Consider the following 19199-nt stretch of genomic DNA (forward strand, 5'->3'; position numbering starts at 1 on the left):
CTGGTTTGTAAAAATAATATTCAGTTTTACTGGACCTATGATGCAGTCATATTTTATATTTAGTTACACACATTTTTGCATTCTTTAAACATTTAGAACTTATTAAAGAGTTAAAGTTTGAATTTTATATTGTAAAAGCCTAAGTGATGTTACATATTTAGTGGGAAACAACAGAGGTACCAGCACAGAGCCCTGTGTCACCCCTCTAACTAAACTCTAGCATTGTATTAAATTGTTGCTGTTGGTAAAAAACCTTGGACCTGTAATTGTCCAATTTTAGATGAGCAGAAGGATTACATGCTTCTGTATAAACAATGCAACTGTCAGAAAAAGATATGGACTTGTTAGTTTCTGCAAACCAGGGATGTGTTACATTTCCATGTTATTATGTAGCAGGTATGTTTAAACTTTGGTTAAACACTTGGTTATGGTTAGGAAAGGATCAGATTTTGTCTTAAAATACCTGGTTTTGGGGTACAATGTTGCCTGATATCAGTCAGAATTGTCAACTGCGTTACAATTGTCGGCATTGTGTCCACTCGAACCAATTTCTGCTAAGGAGGAGGATCCAATTTCCCCTAACCAATCACAACAGATCCACATATCCATCTGAATCTAACATAATTTTAAGTCCACACTGACAGGGTGCCATGCCACCGTAACCGTTTTGCTGGGTTAGTAAAGACAAAGGATGATGTTGGGCGATATTAAGAAGACATGTCAATTTAGAACAGCCTCGATAGCCTTATTTACAGCAGTCACCATTGTTGTAACTGCTTCTCATTAGTTGCTTGACAGCAGCCTGAGTCCCTCCTGGCTAATCGTTCCTCCACCTGCAGGGCTCATTGTTGTTTTTTATTTTAACTGGGAAACTGCTGTTTAATGTCACGATGCCAGACACATCAGTCAACTCGAACTCAACAGAGTGGGCGGACTAAAAGGTGCAAACCCAGGCAAGGCAGCAATGTCTCTGTAAAATCAACCACTTTGCGTGACACTATCCCCGATGCAAAAACAGCCATGGGGCCCATGCATTTATCTTCAGCAGACTTGACTACTATCTCTGTCTCTTTACAGGTCTCCCTAAAAAATATCAATCAGACAGCTTCAGCTGATTCAGAGTCCTCACCAAGACCAAGAAAGTTGATCACATCACTCCATTTCTAAGGTCTTTACACTGGCCTCCTGTTTGTCAGAGAATCAACTTCAAACAACTACTGTTGGTTTTCAAAGCACTGAATGGTTCAGGGCCCAAATACATATCTGACCTTCTGCTACACTCCCAGGTCATCTGGGACAGGTCGGCTTTGTGTCCCCAGAGTCAATACTAAACACAGAGAAGCAGCGTGTAGTTTTTATGCTGCACATATCTGAAACAAACTCCAAGAAAACTGCAGGTCTGCACCAGCTCTCACGTTAGGGGTCTGAAAAGCTGCAAGAAACACAGCGACGGTTCCCCAAAACACACACGTTTGGTGCGTAAAAGTCACCTGAAACACAGCGGTGGCTAAAAAACAACCCGCTGTGTTGTTTGCTGGTCTGTCTGCTTGGCGGACATCTTGCCTTGGTAACACACCATCCACCACCACCTCAGGAACAAAGTCAGCTCATATATTACTGTGTTAACGTTGATATATGTATGTAATGTGTAAATGGTTTGCAGAAACATAACAACATTGTCATTAAGGCTGTTTTTCATGGTTCCTGAAAAGATTTATCCAACATGCTGATGCTGAATGTAAAATCTTACTCTCAAATGAAGAGAAGAAAAAGTTTCCCAAAATGGACATGTACAGTACATGAGTATAAATAATGAACATGCAACAGAAAGTTGTAGTTGATTAAACACACTTGGTTTCTTTCCACTCCTGGCTGCGTGCCAGCACTGTCACACATTTTTTTCATCCATTTATCTCCCTTAAAATGTTACTGTGACAGGCCAGAGAGAGTGCTTACCAGATTATTCAAGTTTGCACAAGCAGGTCTGTGTGTGTGTGAGCCTGTGTGCACTTTAGTGTTTGACTTGTTCCTCGGCCAGTACAGCGTTCAGTTCAAGATCATTTAGCAGTTTCAGACACACTAATTGAAGAACAGTCTGTTCCTACCCTTGAAAACTTTCTGTTTTACTTTTTCCCCTCTAAATCTCACTGTTTGTGTGTGTGTGTACTTCTATCTTTATTTGCACCAATTTGAGTTTTAGATGTTAGGGGTGGGAACATTTTGTCTGGCCCTCTTTTAAGGGTCGTTTGAGGGTTAAGACATTGAGGTGCACACAGGTATAAAGGTTCAAACGTGTGTTGCTGTTTTTCTTCCTCTGTATTCATTCCAACAACTACACAACTGCCATAAAACAAGAGCTCAGGTAAAGGATACAATGAAATAACCAAGTACAGTTACTCAAGTATTTTAAAGAACACCTTACCTGCAAAATGACCATGTCTATATCAATAACTCACTGTGTGTTACCTTAAAGTAGTAAAGAAAACAGGTTTTGTTGCACACATTAAATGGAAAACCTAAAAAATGATTTAATTCTTCATGAATTTAAGTAAACGGAGGCCTCGTTTAACAACAGCAAAATTATGTCAAAGCCGTTTATAACTCTCACACAACTCGGGCAGTACAATTAAGTCTCTAAATGTTACAACGCTAAAACGTTACAATATATAGGGGTGTGCATAACAGTCCAAACTGTACTGACATGTTACAAATCATGACTTCTTAATAAAAATGCATGTTTGAAAGTGCTGTAATGGGAAATATTAATAAAATCGAAAGGTAATCAACAATGTAAGAGACATGAAATTATGTAAAATCAATGCAATATTTAACACTTATCTGATGGGAACTTTTAGGCCTCTGTACTATGTGCCACAAAGCAGAAAGAATGTGAAATAATTAGCATTTTATGTCTTGTCAGGATATATCCCACTCACAAGTGCCTTACATGACGTTTACTCTCTGTCACTGTGTAACAAGCTGTGAGTGCTTCACTTGATGTCAAAGGACATGACCAGATAAGATGGCCCAAACTGCTTTGTCACCCCTCTGACGATGCTAGTTGAAGATCCCTGACCTCAGCAAGTATCTGACAACTCCTGTGTTCAGGGCTCACTCTTTGCACTCGGCTCATTCTTGACTGTTTGTGGTGAGTCCAAAGCCCTTTTTTAAATAGGAGTTGTGCAAATTTGCAGGAAAGCCCAATCAGTGTTTTTTCAGCATTGGCAGTATAAAAACAAAATCGGGGAGTGCAGCAAAATGCCGCCTACCTACTTTTGTTTATACAGAATGTGCCTTTTTCGGGGCAATGGGGGGCGTGAGCAAGTAACAAAACGTGTAGCTCAGCGTGTGACGTAAACAGTGACGTGGGAGGGAAGCCGCGGCTGGTCAGTCCTTCGGCGATTCTCTCGTAAGTCGGCCCGTTCTTCACCGTCCCCGTCATCTGACGGTTAATGGCCTCTTCGTTTGCGAGGACAAGGAGGGCGCGCAATTCCTTGTCTCCCCAGTTGCTCATCTTTACAGTGTCTGTCAGGTTTGTGTTTCCCTCTTGCTACTAGCTGCTCGCTAATTCCTGCTATCAGCGGTTTCCTGTTTATCCGCCGCCAGTGGGTCACACGTGCGGCGTCATCAACAGCTCCTCCCACAAGTCATCAACAGCCCCTCCCGTGAAAGAAGGCCGCCTCATTCTTTTTAAACCAAAAAGGTTCCGCCAATATGTTTACCCCTACGCGGCAGAAAATTGGGCACCCCGGATCAACTTGCCAATCCAGCTCTGTGTGTCTAAACGCTCGCAGCTTGCCGGCAAAACAGCCCAACATTCGGCGAAAATCTGGCAGTGTAAAAGGGGCTCAAGTTTCTGACTCGATGTGTTTTGTCTAGTAGAAACTGCCACCACAGTACTAAGCATACGACTGGGTAAATGACACTGGGATTACAATGCACGAGTTGTGTGAGAGTCTGTAAATGAATGCTTTGATATAACGTTTACCTTTTTTTGGATTCTTCGTTCACCCTGGAGGCATGCCAGAAAAACAAAGTTCTCTTCAGGAATTTATGGTAGCACACAGTGAGTAACTGAAATGCAAATTGTCTTTTTTGTGGGTGAAGTATCCTTTTAGGTATAGTTGTAATACACTGGCCCTTTATCTTCACTACACTTAGGAGGAAAACATAATAATATGTACTCAACTTATACTCAACTTATTTGGTTACTTGCAGATTTTATTTAAAGCATAAAATGAGCTCATGTAGTATGTTGCATTCTCAGAGTTGTGCAGATGGAGTTGCTGCCATGTAAAATAAAAGCTCTTCTTGCCGTGTAACTATTAGTTCATCAAACAAAAAAGGGATAATATTAATATAAATCTGAAATTAAGAGGTTTATGCTGCTCATTAAAAAAAAGACGCATCAGCTTTTCTGTGAAGCAATTCTCTTTTGTGTTAAGCCAATCACAGACCAGCTGTTTACCTCTGACCTCTTACTAATCAGTCAAGATACCTTTGTGATTAAAGTAGGACAGCATAATTAACTGGATTTTTTCCCCGCCTTTTTAAATACTGATTCAAAAAATGTTTAAGCACTTTCAAAAGATTAATCATTTATTAATTAGTCATTTGACAGAAGAGGAGACTGGGCCTGATGTATGAAGTTCAAGTGAATGATCTTTCAACAACTCAACTGTGATTGATTCTCAGCTTTCAAAGGTGCCGTTATTGTCATACTTTATAATAATTTTAAATAAGGTACGGTAGTTTTAAACTTATTGGTATGTGAGGCTCTAGTATCTGTTGTGAGTCTGCGTAGCACTGTATCTGTAACACTGTCAGAGTCGAAGCATCGATGTGAGCTGAAGGAAAAGAAAAGCCAAGAAGTCCATTTTGTTTTCACTATACAAATGTTTGCTGCTGATTAAAAACCTTTTTGATGAAGGTCTGGTCTGCTTTCCTGTTCCATGGAAAACATGTTTCAAAGCTTTAACTCCACCTTCGTATTGTGCTTGATGTTTTTGTTTTGGATTGTGACGCAAATCCTCTATTTGACTTGGATAGACGGACAGAAAGACAGAAAGACGGGACAGACAGACAGAGAGACAAACAGATTGGCACAAATAAGCCAAAACTGGCACTGAAACAAAAACAAAGACGCAGTGTCTCCCACCTTGTGTCTGCTCATCCAGGCACTGCTGGTTTTGGCAATTCAGGACACAACTTGGAATCGAGGAAAACCTGGGGAAGCAAACAAAACACAAAGTCAACAGACTATAGTGCCAACTTTTTTAGGTAGGCGTAGCTAATCATCACGGTAATGGGAACCCTCTGCTGAAGGCACTGAGAGCACCTGAAAACAAGACTACGGCTGATGAGCCGATTGCCAACGTGCGTGTAAGCTCAGCGTTTTACTCATCTGGGAAAATGCTGGCAAAGGAAGCAAAAGTTTATAATCGGGTGCCAACAGATGCTGATGGATCCTGCTGTCTGTTTGCCAACCAAAATGAAAGAGAAAAAAGAAAAAACAGATGATTTTTTGTGGGGTTTTATTTGTTGTTCTTCCTTCCTCTGCAGGAAGACAGGAACCTAAACTTTATGGGCACACGAAAACAGGCACAGGGGACTTTCAGACTGCAATCTAGGTAAACAGCACCGACACACACACACGTGTCTTGAATCCCTTTGTTCCAGCTGATTCAGAGCCTTTTGTTTCCCTCAGGTGGGGAGTCAGGAAAACATGGCGGAGGTAAAATAGGAGGAACCGGCGTCTCGGGCCGACCAGCTTCCTCTTGTTTCAGACATGGAGAGTCTTTATCCAGTGTCTGCTGCAGAACAATTCAGGCTGCGACAAAACCTTCGGAAAGCCTCCATGGCAACAAACAGTGCTAATATTTATGCCATTCATGCGTCACACACTTCACAGACCTGCAAACTTTTGAATGCAAGAGGCGACATCATACTCTGCAAAAGACAGAAAATGGCGGCCACTGTGGCTGACACATTTGCTTCGCTCACCCAGCTCCACCGCTACAGGCCATGAGACTGCTGAATAACATCGAAAAAAAATTATATTGTATAATATTAGAATATTGTGATGAAAACATCGTGATAATATCATATCATGGAGCCTCTGGTGATTCTCATCCCTAATTTTTACTCATTATTTCATTACATCACAGCTACAATTCTGAGAAACATTAGACCAAACCCCCGTCAGTTGTTGCTTGTATAGAAAAAAAACTTTTCATTTGAGAAATCAATAACTTTCAATACTTTCCAGGACAGTTGTGAGCTTCTTTGAGTTTGGAATAAGCCAATGAAACACTTGCTGTGTTACTACTGAGAAATACCAAACAGCCAGCTGAGAGATGGAAACAGAAAAAGCGTCTCTGCTGAGTCACGCTGTGAGCTGACCCAGGCGTTTCTCCGTCAAACCTCTGCTTTTCTGTCCACTCATATGTCTTGCTGTCCTTTGGGACCCCAGCATGTCTCGGGACAATTGTCCAATAAGCTGATCCAAGGACAGCTTGTTTATGTTCTGGTCCAATCCCAGGACACCGGGCTGTTTTGACTGGGACTGACCCCCTGATGCAGCTTGAATCTCACTGTAAACAAACATCCAGTTTCCCATGTTAGAATCACAGACTACTTCGTTTGGACTCTGACATATGAGAGCACAGTCTACGTATGCAGTGTACTGAGTTTGTGACAATTTGTTGGGCGCATTCATCCTCCCAGAGGACAAAACCTTTTGGAAACTATATTTCAATTGAGCATTAAAGACGGAAAGACTGGTTCCCACTAACTCCCCAGTAAAATCTGTCTTCTTGAAGGCAAAACTTCCGCTTAAAAAGAACTGAGTGTCCAGCAAAGGTTGGTGTTCAGCGTTTACGTGGACACCAATCTGGAAATCCATCGGTTAAAAAAACAACAACTTTTTTTCCCCTTCCTTTACCTCTGGAGGCACAGCCCGGAGTTTTTCGACTAACGGAAGTGCAGGGGCCTCGGCGATCGCTCACGCCCTTCACTTCCGGCGGTGCCCCCAGGGAATCGCTGTGTTGTTTACAAATACTTCGGGCAGAAAACCAGCAGAGTTTAGCTATATCACATTTTTCATATCACTATATCACCATGTAGACTAATCTGATGTTTGTTAAGTCTATAAACACAATGACTGAACAAACGTTACTATTTCTGTGTGCACGTTTTGTAACTAATAACATGGTTATCGTAGATTAGCTGGGCTAACCGTTAGCTGTTAACGTTAGCCGTTAGCGGTGTCTGTAATAACCATAGACTGTATAAAAATAAGGTAATAACTCAATAAACGGTCCGTGAATAAAATATTTTTTCCAGCGGATATCTTAGTTACAACATGATTGAGCTAGCAAAGCAGTTTTGTGTTGCTATGTGTGGTATTTATTCAGTTATGGGAAATCACGATGTCTAGAAAGCATCAGTGGCTGCAGCTGACAGGGACAGTTAGCAAAGCTAACATCAGGACGTCATCTGTTAAAAGCCTCCCGTTGTCGGATACGACATGAAACTACTCCAGTTAGCTCAATCATGTTGTAACTCAGACATCCGCTGGAAAAAATATTTTTTTCATGTTGACGAGACGGCGTTTTGGGTGGAGCGGTCACTATGGACGCGGATCTTGCTGTTTCTGTAGGTACACATTTCCTGGGGACACCTGCACGTCTTGGCCACGCCCTCTCCGTTGTGATTGGCTAAAGCGCAGCATGTTCAAACTTAAAGCCCCGCCCTCCCCCCCTCTCTAGTCGTCTTTCACACAGGGCTGCCGACAGATTCTACAATGTAAATTGCAGAATCTGTCTTGAGAGATTACGTGGACACAAACTCCCCCTCACCGCAGTAGGACTGAGTTTTTGTGTCTGGTACTGGCAGCCATCAAACCAAACACAAGATGTACACACCATCAGAGTCCCCTTCAGGCTGGAGACTCAACATAATTCAACAGCACCACAAACTACATCCTCCAAAGTGGCCATAAAGTTGAATCAACTTCTCTGAAACAGCAAAAACTGAATGTAACAGCCTTAATGACGGATTTATAGCAGGACCTTTTGTCTTAGGCTGCATTACTTCCTCTCAGGTGACATGAAAAGAACTGGAGACCAAGCAGCATGTCAACAGGTTTCCACAATTTCCCCTCTTCCTCTTCCTTTTAAAAGGATGCTCGGCAGCCCAGGCATCAGAGGAACACACTGGCATTGTATATTTATGCACACCATGAATATGTTGCATGTTTCATATCATATTCATGCATTTCATACAAGTGAAGCGTTATTGTTGGTTCATGTTACAGTAATAAGTTTCCCATGGACAGGTGATGGGAACATAAGCGGATCCTGACTTCATGCAAAGCTAGTGGGGGAAATGTACTCAGAATGTATCGGCTGTTTGACCTACAGCTTCTGCTGAGGTACGGCAACACCTCTCAGACAAACCACCCTTAGAAATTCAGTACACTGTAAAACTAGAACTGGTGGTAATAATTATGTCGATGATTGTATTTACTAATATTTATTTCAGTGCTTTTGAAAACTGGGGGGTGTGTGTCCTAATATGGGGTTCCCAACTGGTCCAGAAATGGGCTCCAGATTTCTCTTGAGGTCCGCACAGTTTAATGTATTCAGTGTCATACTTGCGTTTGGCCATGTCGTAAAGCTAATTTTCTGTCTCTGTAAGTAGGAAGTGGCACTTCAAAATAAGAGCTCTGTGCCAGAAATTCACTGTGCTTCAAAACAAAGTGTGTTTTGTACAGAGTCACTTGCGGTCCATTCAACATAGACCTGCGACTCACTTTTAGACCCCGACTCACCAGCTGGGGAACCACTGCCCTGATGCATCATATCAGTGATTCTAAAGTGACGTGTATGAGCTGATCTCGTCATCTGGAGGTAGAGGGGATAATGGATGACGCAACATCTAGGTTGGACACCTGCAAAGCTGCAGACCACTGTTCAAGACCAACAATGTCAATTAGACTTGCACCGATTACAATTTTTTGGGCCAATACAGATTTGCAGAGTTTTTCGATGGCCGATTCCAATTTCATTTTTTTCAAACCACTTTACAGCACACAAGATATTGCAATATTTTCCATCTTTCCTTTATTAGAACATTTTAACCAAGACACAACCAGCTTTTCAATAATCATCTCAAACAAACAAAAACAGTGACACAGGTTTAGAAACATTTTCCTTTTTGCTCAAATATAACTTCAGGTACAGTATGAAAATAAATAAGTAAAAAGACATACATAAATAAAAACACAGATAAATAAAATAATAAGTCTTGGTGTATAGCATTTGTGGATAATTTCCTGAATAGACAAAAAAGTAAAAATATCTCCTGTGGAAAATTCACACAGGTCTTCGGGACGCACCCGCCAGTAAACACATGGACACGCGCATCTTCGGCACGCGGACACGCGCCTCGTCAGTTTCAAGCGGCACAGTGCAGCAGTGAGAGCTCCGCAGTTCAGTTTAACACGGACAATTAACAACTTTCTCCTTCTCTCTTTTAAAGTGCGTGTCTGAATGATTAAGGTGAGAAGCTGCCCATGTTTCACTTCCTCACATCGCCCAAGCCGTGAGTTGCACATGTGCATGTGTGCTGCTGATGTTACATGATGTCAATCATACAGTGCGGCGGAAATTTGACCAGCATTTTAAATCGGCATATTTTAGACTGACCGGCCCATCACAGGTCATAGCCGACCATGTGAAAAACTGGCCCTATTCTGAGCACTGCCGTTTAATCGTGCAAGTTTAATGTCAATGCATCAATATGTCAATGTGCCAATGCTGTGTTTCCAGTGGCTTTTTAGGCACAAAAAGTGGTCTTTTTTTTTCTTACTGGGACATCGCTGCTTTTCCTGCCGGGATTGCGTTCCACAAACCCGGTATTTTAAACCAAAAACATGAACTTTTCCTAACAGTAACCAAGAGGTTTTTGTGCCTACACCTACCCACACTTTAACCACACATTGTTGAAATGTAGTTTTAACCAATCTACGACATAATAGCTTGCTAATTTAACGTATCCATGGTTTGCAGAAACCAACCATGCCAACATCTATTTCTGGCGACTGGGTTGTGTCTGATTCTGTACCACAGTGGTTCTGAACTGGTCCAGCAGTGGGATCCAGATTTCTCCTTATACAAGCGTTTGGCCATGTTGTCGAGCTAGTTTGCCGTCTCTGTCAAGTAGCTCACCATTAGTTACTCACTCTACAGCAGGAAACAGCACTTCAAAATAAAAGCTATGTGCTGGAAATTTACTGTACCTATAAATAAAGTGTGTGTTTTACAAAGTTGACATGTTGGCAAGTCACTTGTGGTCCATTCAAACCAACCAGTCGGGAACTACTGCTGTAATATACTCGCAGAACTAATGTGGCTAGCTAGTGGATATTAGTGAGCATTCTTATGATATTATGATGCATGATAATCTCACCTGTTTGAAAATGAGACCATAAATCTGTTGGATCTGTATTTATTCTATGGGCACACACAGTTTAACTGACTGTATCATAATCACTCATTTAGAATGTTAAATGGACCATGCAAAAAAACAAAACATACAATATGGGTCCAGTGAAAAAATGTTTTGGAGCCACTGGGCTACACGGTAAACACAAACCCACTTGATAGCCTCTTAAAATGTTTTATCTGTCCAACGCCTGATTCAAGCTTCTGCAAAGACACATGTCGACGTCTCTGTGGATCTGAACAGAGAACAGTGTTATGGGTAAACACTTCCCAAATCTCAACAACAGCCCATTGTGTGACCCTGATTTGTTGGGTTGTTTCCTCTATCTGGGAAACAGACGTTTGTGAGAACAACGGCAGACCTTTATGAATCAGTAAATACAATTCGAGATGTGGGCGACACTGGAACCAGAGTACTCTGGCCCGTCTGTGATACAATGGCACAATGGATATCTTACATCATACAATTATTGACAAACGGATTGTCCTGTGTCTTTTTTCAGTCTTTGTCTTTCTGTGGGAATTCATTCAGAAATACAATTATTGGCCGAATCAAGCCTCTCCAGCTCACAATTGTGTTTTCAGCAATTGTTCTGATCTGGGAAGCACATGGACAAAAAGGGGGTTACGCAATGATTATTCAACCCTCCTTCAGTTTGACCCCTTTAGATCTCGGTTTGGCCTGATCAGGAAAAGAGCCAAAAATAACCCTTGTGACAGAACGAGGTGGAGAGAGGATCAGCGATTATTCACTATCAATAAACAGAAAAACAACACACTTAGAGAGGATCCGACATCCCTCACTCAGAGCAAATAAATAAATTCTTTCCAATAATAAAATTACTGGTCAGGACAGATTGTGTTTTCTGTTCCTGTTCCTCGGTTACGTAAGTGATGAAGAAGTGTGGGACAGGACCAGGGCTGTACTGATAGTTTCAAGCTTTGTTATTAATGTTGATATTCAAATTATAAATGTCTTTTTTCATGTCTACTTATTTTATTAAAACCTGGTATTTCTGCAAACTTACAGATACAGATTACACTAATATTGTAAGTACTACAGTAATTGTAGAATTAGATTCCAGTTAGGGATGCACCATATTGGATTTTTTTGCCGATATCCAATATAACATTTTTTTTTTTGGCCAATAACTGATATAGATACTTTTCCCCACTTAACTTGAGTGATCATCAAGTCTCTTCTGTGGTGGAACTAACATCATATCATACACACATACTCTCATTGTGACGGCCCACCAGCAGATGGAGACATGAAGTACAATACTGTTCAATGTATGTGACATTCATTCATTGTGTAAATTAAGAAAAAGAATGTTGGCCGATTATGAGTTCATTTTAAAGTTGATACTGACGGATACCAATGATGTGCCGATATTATTGTGCATCCCAAATGCAAGTGGTTGCTGCATAAGATTAGCCCCTTTTACACTGCCAGATTTTCGCCAAATGTTGGGCCGTTTTGCCGGCAAGCTGCGAGCGTTCAGACACACAGAGCCGGATTGGCGAGTTGATCCGAGGTGCCCAGTTTTCCGCCTCGTAGGGTAGTCATACTGGTGGAACCTTTCTGGTTTAAAAAGAACAAGGTGGCCTTCTGCCACGGGAGGGGCTGTTGAAGACTTGTGGGAGGAGCTGTTGATGACACCACACCTGCAACCCACTGGTGGTGGACTAACAGGAAACTAGTAAACTAGTAGCAAGAGGGAAACACAAACCTGACAGACACTGTAAAGATGAGCAACTGGGGAGACAAGGAATTGCGCGCCCTCCTTGTCCTCGCAAAAGAAGAGGCCATTAACCGTCAGATGACGGGGACGGTGAAGAACGAGCCGACTTACGAGAGAATCACCGAAGGACTGACCAGCCGCGACTTCCCTCCCACGTCACTGTTTACGTCACACGCTGAGCTACACGTTTTGTTACTTGCTCACGCCCCCCATTGCCCCGAAAAAGGCACATTCTGTATAAACAAAAGTAGGTAGGCGGCATTTTGCTGCACTCCCCGATTTTGTTTTTATACTGCCAATGCTGAAAGAAGACTGACTGGGCTTTCCTGCAAAGATAGATAGATGCAATAATTTCCAAAATTCCCAACAAGTTTCTATCAAACAGATGTTCTGCTTCAATTCATATTTGCTGGTGTGAAGCTTTTCAAAAACAACATTGTGCGGTCCAACAGCTTTTTATTTTATTTTTTTAGGGTGATAACGTCAAATCACCAGGAGGAATTGTCTGCACTGTATGTTTCTGCAAATGACACATAATTTACATTTGCATGTTTCATATGCATCATATTAACATTTCTAAGGTAGAGCAGTATATGAGCTGACTGTCATGGGAGGTGGAGGTGGTGGTGGCAATTGACACCTGCCAAGCTGCAGACCACTGTTTGAGACCAACAAACAACAAAACCAGTTGTTGTTTAGTGAGTCATTGCCGTTTCCAGCAGCTTTTCACTCCCAAACCAGGTATTTTAAGCCAAAATATGATCTTTTTGTGTTTTTTTTTTAACCTAAACCTAAACACACATTTAACGTATTCAGTACAGCCCTAGATACGGCTGGTCTCAAAGACGTAAATCTATTGATATAGTACAATACACGGTCATATTCATTTCTCTGTCTGTAAGAGTTCTTCATAGTGCTTGTAGCCCACAGAGGGTGAATGTAAGATAATGTTGGCTTGTTGAGGCTAAACATGGCTTCAATTGAATTTTTTAATCAAAACATTACTTTCAGAGTCTGTTAGTCATGCTTTGGGAAATTGCAGTCAGTATATCTCCAAAGTAGACACAGAAAATTTGTTTTACTCTGTTTCTCTTTTTTGTTTTAATCATCTTTAAGAGTTTGTTTTACTTATTTTCTTTTGAATTTGCCTCTCGGTCTATTTTTTGTACTTTTATAAAGGTCAGCTGAAAGTACATTTAGTTGTGTGCTGTTATGTGTGAAAGATGCAGTAAGTATGAATACAAGATTAAAAAATATCAGAAAACAGTAACGAGGGCCAAAGGCTAAACACATGACCTCATCAATCTGTTATCAACAGAGTAAGTTGACGATTAGATTTGTCCTTATCGACTGACCGTTTTAAACTGTTACTGCAAAGAAGTCAAGTCCTCACAGCAGCATTAACTGTGTGTGCATTCTGCATTTCTGATCTCTGAGGGACCTTTGGACCTTACGTCTGTCTGCCCTTTCCAACCTCTCAGTGACCCCGAGAGCACTTCCTGTGTGGAGGGGAAGCGCACAGACAGATGGCAGAGACGCCGTTTCACCCTTCAGTGTGTGTGTGTGTGTGTGTGTGTGTGTGTGTGTGTGTGTGTTGTAGTGAAAGCCACAGACAGAGCAGACTGTATAGCTTCCGGAGGGTAAACATCAGCTTTCTCATGAGAATGTTTTTCTGTTAACTGCTCAGACCTCTTCTGTGTGTGTGTGTGTGTGTGTGTGTGTGTGTGTGTGTGTGTGTGTTTGGTCTAGGCTTTTTTATATAAGTAACTGACATATGAACAGACTAAGAGTTCAAAGTGACAGGACTGTGCTGCTTCAGCTTCTCGCACAATCCACCTCTGAGTTACACAAACTTAGTTAATTGTGTTGCTCCGTTCAAACTTAAGAAATATCTTGGCTACAAAAGATCTTGGTCACAAGTTCATTAATTAACCTGTTTGGAAACGTATGTATCGCTGTCCAATTCCAATTATTATCCTTTGTAAAGGAGATTTACTTCATAGCAGGTACTAGTTTCTTTCATCCATCCATCCATTTTCAAAGGCTTATCCGAGACCAGTTAATGAGCAGCAGGCTGAGCAAAGTACTCCAGACATCCCTCCCAGGCCAGATGAGATATATAATCCCTCCAGTGTGTTCAGGGTCTGCCCCGGGGCCTCCTACCAGTCGGACGTGCCCACAACACCTCTAACAGGAGGCGCCCAGGAGGATCCTGATCAGATGCCTGAACCACCTCAACTGGCCCTTTTCAACACGAAGGAGCAGCAGCTCTACTCCGAGCTCCCTCCGAGAGTCCGAGCTCCTCACTTATTAGTCTCTTTCATATGTGGCACAACAAGAAACCTACAAATCAGCCAACAGATCACTGCAAAAGAGAAGACCATCTTATGGACTGGGACAAGGCCAGAGTCATACACACCAAGGACAACAAACACTGACGCTGGATCAGGGAGGCTATTGAAATAAGGAAGAGGGGCCCAGGGACAATGAACAGGGACGAGGGGGCATACATGCTCTCCCACACCTGGAGCAGCGTCCTGGAGAAGCAGCGGACGGACAGCAGGTGGCGTGACTGTCCTGTCAAAACTGACGGCGCCTCCCTAATATCAGCTGATGGACAGATCAGCTGATAAAGAGGCGTCACAACCACCACCAAGTGACACTTCTGAGGAAGGCGGACCTTTCTGCCAAAACATGTCAAGGTATGTAATATCCTAACATGTCTGAGATAAAAGAACAACTAAAGTCATTATATATGCATATTGCTTTATGAAAGACAGTCAGGCTAAATTAGGCTAAATTAGGCTAACTAACCTCCCACCTGACAACCATGGGTCATGGCGTGCGCATCATACAGCAACTCAGTGTTTCCCATACATTGATTTATGCATTTTCATTTCATTGCAGAGTTACCCGCAGGCACAGATTTGGCCAGCACAAACCCCCAGCACTGGGTGTCACAGCAGTGTCAGGTCTTACCTGTGTAACGGCAGCAACAGAAAGTTTGCTGATCTGGTGGGCAGTCTGGGCTGCATGGTCTGCTGGAGCTGCGGTTTCCACTAGTAGAGTCTGGGTTGCTGCAGCCGCTGGCTGGGGCTCCAGAGCTGCTGCCTGCTCTCCTCCTGGCGAGGCAGTCTGTAGTGGCAGTGGACACACTGTGATTCAAGGTTTTAGCTAACGTTAGCTACATAAATGTTAACTTGAAGCTGCAACTATGAGTCTTTGGCTCCGGTTAGCAGAGGGCTAAACTAAAGTCAAAGATGCAGCATGTGTACGGCCCCTTAGACTCTTTTTTTGATGAGTTGCCTTTTTTCTGGGTTGCTCTACAGTACAGGTGGTTGTTGCTAATGCTAGAACGCCAGCAACTTTCTCTGCAGGACTCTCCCCCGTTGAATCAGACTTTTGCCAATGGGATGTGCACACACATCTGCATTTGTGAAACAGCCAGTAGGAGCGCCCTCTCTCTCTGACATGACCTGTGATTGGCCAAAGTCTCCTGACAAGAGCGAGACTTTCAAAAACCTGAAAACAGGGCCAAGAAGAACTGCAGGAGTCCCAATACACTAAAATAAAGCTTCCTACCCCAGCTTCAACTTTCTAGGTGAATATAATCAGAGCTACTTCTGACAAGCTGATGCATCTGTCTGCAGATTACAGCACAGGTAACTTTAGCTTTAGCACGCATACAAACTAAGAAGGGTTTTGGTGCTGTGCCATTTACTACAAGTTAGCAAGGTACGCAGTTGATATTTATTCTGGTGCAGAGTTAATGAGAATAATAATAAATTACTTTATTCTATTCTTCCCCGCTCTGTCCCTGCTGTTGATCTTAATCTATAATTTATAACAAACATTTTCATCACTGCACACAGCGATTTGAGATGATGAGATAATATTGAGAAACTTTCCTCTTGCTATGGAAAACAGTTATTGCAGCTGTTCCTCTGTGTGATGCTGTTGTTCTACAGGCTGCAGACATGCTGAGGTTCATTCCCCTTTTCCAGATGAGTCTACAGCATCATCTAGAGGACAGAAACATGGACTGCAGCAGAGCTCAAAAGGTCATCCTGACTGTTCTCTGGATCCTACCATGTTGTGTTTGATGGATCAGCCCTCTGATGATAATGTCTTAATTTTTCTCATCTGCTTTCAGACAAAAAATACCAGTACACACAGACTGACTGAATCAACGGAATCAAATCGAGACTGAATCAAATCGGGACATCAGTAGTGATACCCTGCGCTATTACAGAGTGATAAAGAAATTCAAATTTCTGCAGAAATAATTGGTTTTGCTGGAGAGGAGGAAACTTCCCTTTATTCATTTTGGGTATTGGGCTTGATCTGAAGTATGTGCAAAACAAAATACTTGATGTCATGGCAGAGACTTTGCATTATAGAGCGGGAATACATATTTAGCCAGTCTGAGAGAACGTGTCTTGCACTGTAACTTCAGCTGGGAAAGAACTGACTATGACAGGGGTTGCATATTTTGGCACACTGCCTGTCCAGCCTGGTAGGACAAGTACAAGCACTATATAAATGCATACATTATTATGATGATAATGCATGCGTCTAATGACACTGGTGATGTAGGCTACATGTCGAGTCAAGTAAATGTAATAGAGACGATGTGTTTAACTGAACACAGTGCTCCTGACGTCACAGTATCCAAAGTATCAAAGGGTTTGATCTCCAGTGGGCTGGACCAGCCTTCACGATTTCTTTCTTTCGTCACCTACTGAGCAGCTTATTGACGACATTCTGCACAATGTTTAACACCTCTAAATATGACCACAGAAAGTTTTCATTGTTATTACAGAGGTGTGTATTCTGGTCCAAGTGGAGAGGCCTCTGAAGCAGCATGAAGTAGGACACGAATAGATGCACCAATATAAGGTGTGCAGAGTGCAGAGTGACCCAGGGGGGCAGGTTGGACCCACAGGCCGTATGTTTGACACCCCTGCGACCAGAGATGCTGAGCACAGCTCCTGCCTGCAGCCTGAGAGCCCTGCGCGTTGCAGCTGAGGCCCGTTTCACAAATCACTATCTGCAAACTGCAGATCCAGCTCCTGCAGCGCTCTGTCAGTGTTTGGTGTTTGTGTTGATGGCCCAGTGACACATGACACAATAAACAATAGAGGAAATGATCTCGTGCTGCAAACCGCAGCTTGCAAGTTGCTAATTTTATGAAACGGTCCCCAGGTGTGGTGATGTTGCTGAGTGCAGGTCTGACTCACCTGTAGCTACAGGACTGAACTCTGTCACCCCTCATGTTCCTGCTGCTGCCTCTCCTCCTCCTGATGCGGACACTATAGTTACTTCAGTCAAAGACAATACAAAGTGGATGTCGGAGCTCCAAAACTGTCACAGTCTAAGAAAATAACAGCTTGAACAGTCCGAGCGTGGCGCCGCCAAACATTTCCACCATTGCTCTCTCCCAGGTGTGTCGCATTAATGACGTCAGTAATGACCCTCCAGTCTCCTCTGGCACACACCCAACCTACAATACAAAAAAAAAGTTTCTTAAAACTTATATTTATTCACTTTTTGATGTAACAATTGTTTATTTTTATTAACAGCAATTCTGTTAAAAAAAAAATCAATTATACAAATACAAAAAAAAAAAAATTAATTAGTACATTTTAAATAAACTGTTTATACAATCTGCATAAAATGAAAGGATTCAGTATTTAAAACAATACTTTGAAATAACCTAATAAAAAAATTAAGGGGATTTTGTGTGAAAAATAAATGCATAAAATTGATTTAAAATATAATAAAACTAACAAAATAATACTTAAAATATAATATCTTTCAGACTGACTGATTTTAGAGTAAAGTGAAGATAAACTAAATCCCCTTATTCATGTGTGTTGAATAACTCCTGGTAATTTGAAAATGAATTAAACAATCAGCACGTGACAAATTAATAATTGTTTACAACTCAATATCAGTAAATATGGCAAAAAAATACAAGTACAAACAGTACAAGGGCTTTATTATTTAAAAAGGAATACATTAAATAAAATAAAAGAGGGCAAACTACATGGATACATTTAGATTAAAATAGTAAAATAAGATAAAAAGAAAAGAAAAAACATGTTTCGATGTGTGTGTTGTAGTTCCTGCTGAGGTCCAGCAGAGGGCGACATTACACCAGACACCAGCAGCTGCAACATAACATTATAGTATAGAAGCATTTAGTGTTGAAAAATGAATGTATAGAATTAAATTAATTTAATCTAAAAAAAAATAAATAACATGAAATAAACAATTTAATATTTAGAATATCTCATCTTTCAAAATGACGATCTTTATGCAACATAAATAAATAAGATGATTTAGTTAAGTTTTTCGGCAGACTTTTTTGGCAATGCACTGAATTTAACAATTTATACAGTAAACATGACAAAACAAAAATATTTTACAACCCTGTATCAGTATAAAATTCATACAGATAAATACAGCTCAGGGGCTTTAGTATTTAAATGAATGTATTAAAAAATTTAATTAAATTAAATATAAAGAAGGGATTGAGTTTTCAAAAATAAATTCAACAAATTAAACAAAATGGTTTGCCTTGGGAAAGTGCAAGAATACTTTAAAATTATAAAAATGTGTAATTTGTAAACATGTTTTAATGTGTATATTAGTGTCGCAGCTCTGCTTGTAGTTCCTGCTTCAGTCCACCAGAGGGCGACATTACAGCAGAAACCAGCAGCTGACAGGTAAAACTCACTCAGTCAACTTTAAAGGTTTTTAATGTTTTGTTTTATTAATTTCTATTACATCATTTTGTCTTTCACCACATATCAGAGGGAAATATTATACTTTTACTACTGCATTAGATATAGATAGAATGTATTTAAATTGATCGATTATAGGCAAAATAAATGAAATAAGTGTGTGGAGAATAAACAATAAACAATACAAATAAACACTT

At 41.2% G+C, this 19199-nt stretch overlaps 1 long non-coding RNA gene across 1 annotated transcript; it reads right to left on the reverse strand.

Moving 5' to 3' along the window:
* Positions 1 to 5157: 5157 nt before the first annotated feature.
* On the reverse strand, positions 5158 to 17707 carry LOC126406827 (uncharacterized). Its single transcript, XR_007571742.1, has 3 exons — positions 17494 to 17707; positions 15233 to 15388; positions 5158 to 5226 (listed from the first exon to the last, which is right to left on the reverse strand). It is a non-coding gene; the product is annotated as an uncharacterized LOC126406827 (long non-coding RNA).
* Between the last annotated feature and the right edge of the window lie 1492 nt (positions 17708 to 19199).

The sequence above is a fragment of the Epinephelus moara genome, chromosome 19 (assembly GCF_006386435.1).
Source record: "Epinephelus moara isolate mb chromosome 19, YSFRI_EMoa_1.0, whole genome shotgun sequence".
In the NCBI taxonomy this organism is placed as follows: Eukaryota; Metazoa; Chordata; class Actinopteri; order Perciformes; family Serranidae; genus Epinephelus; species Epinephelus moara.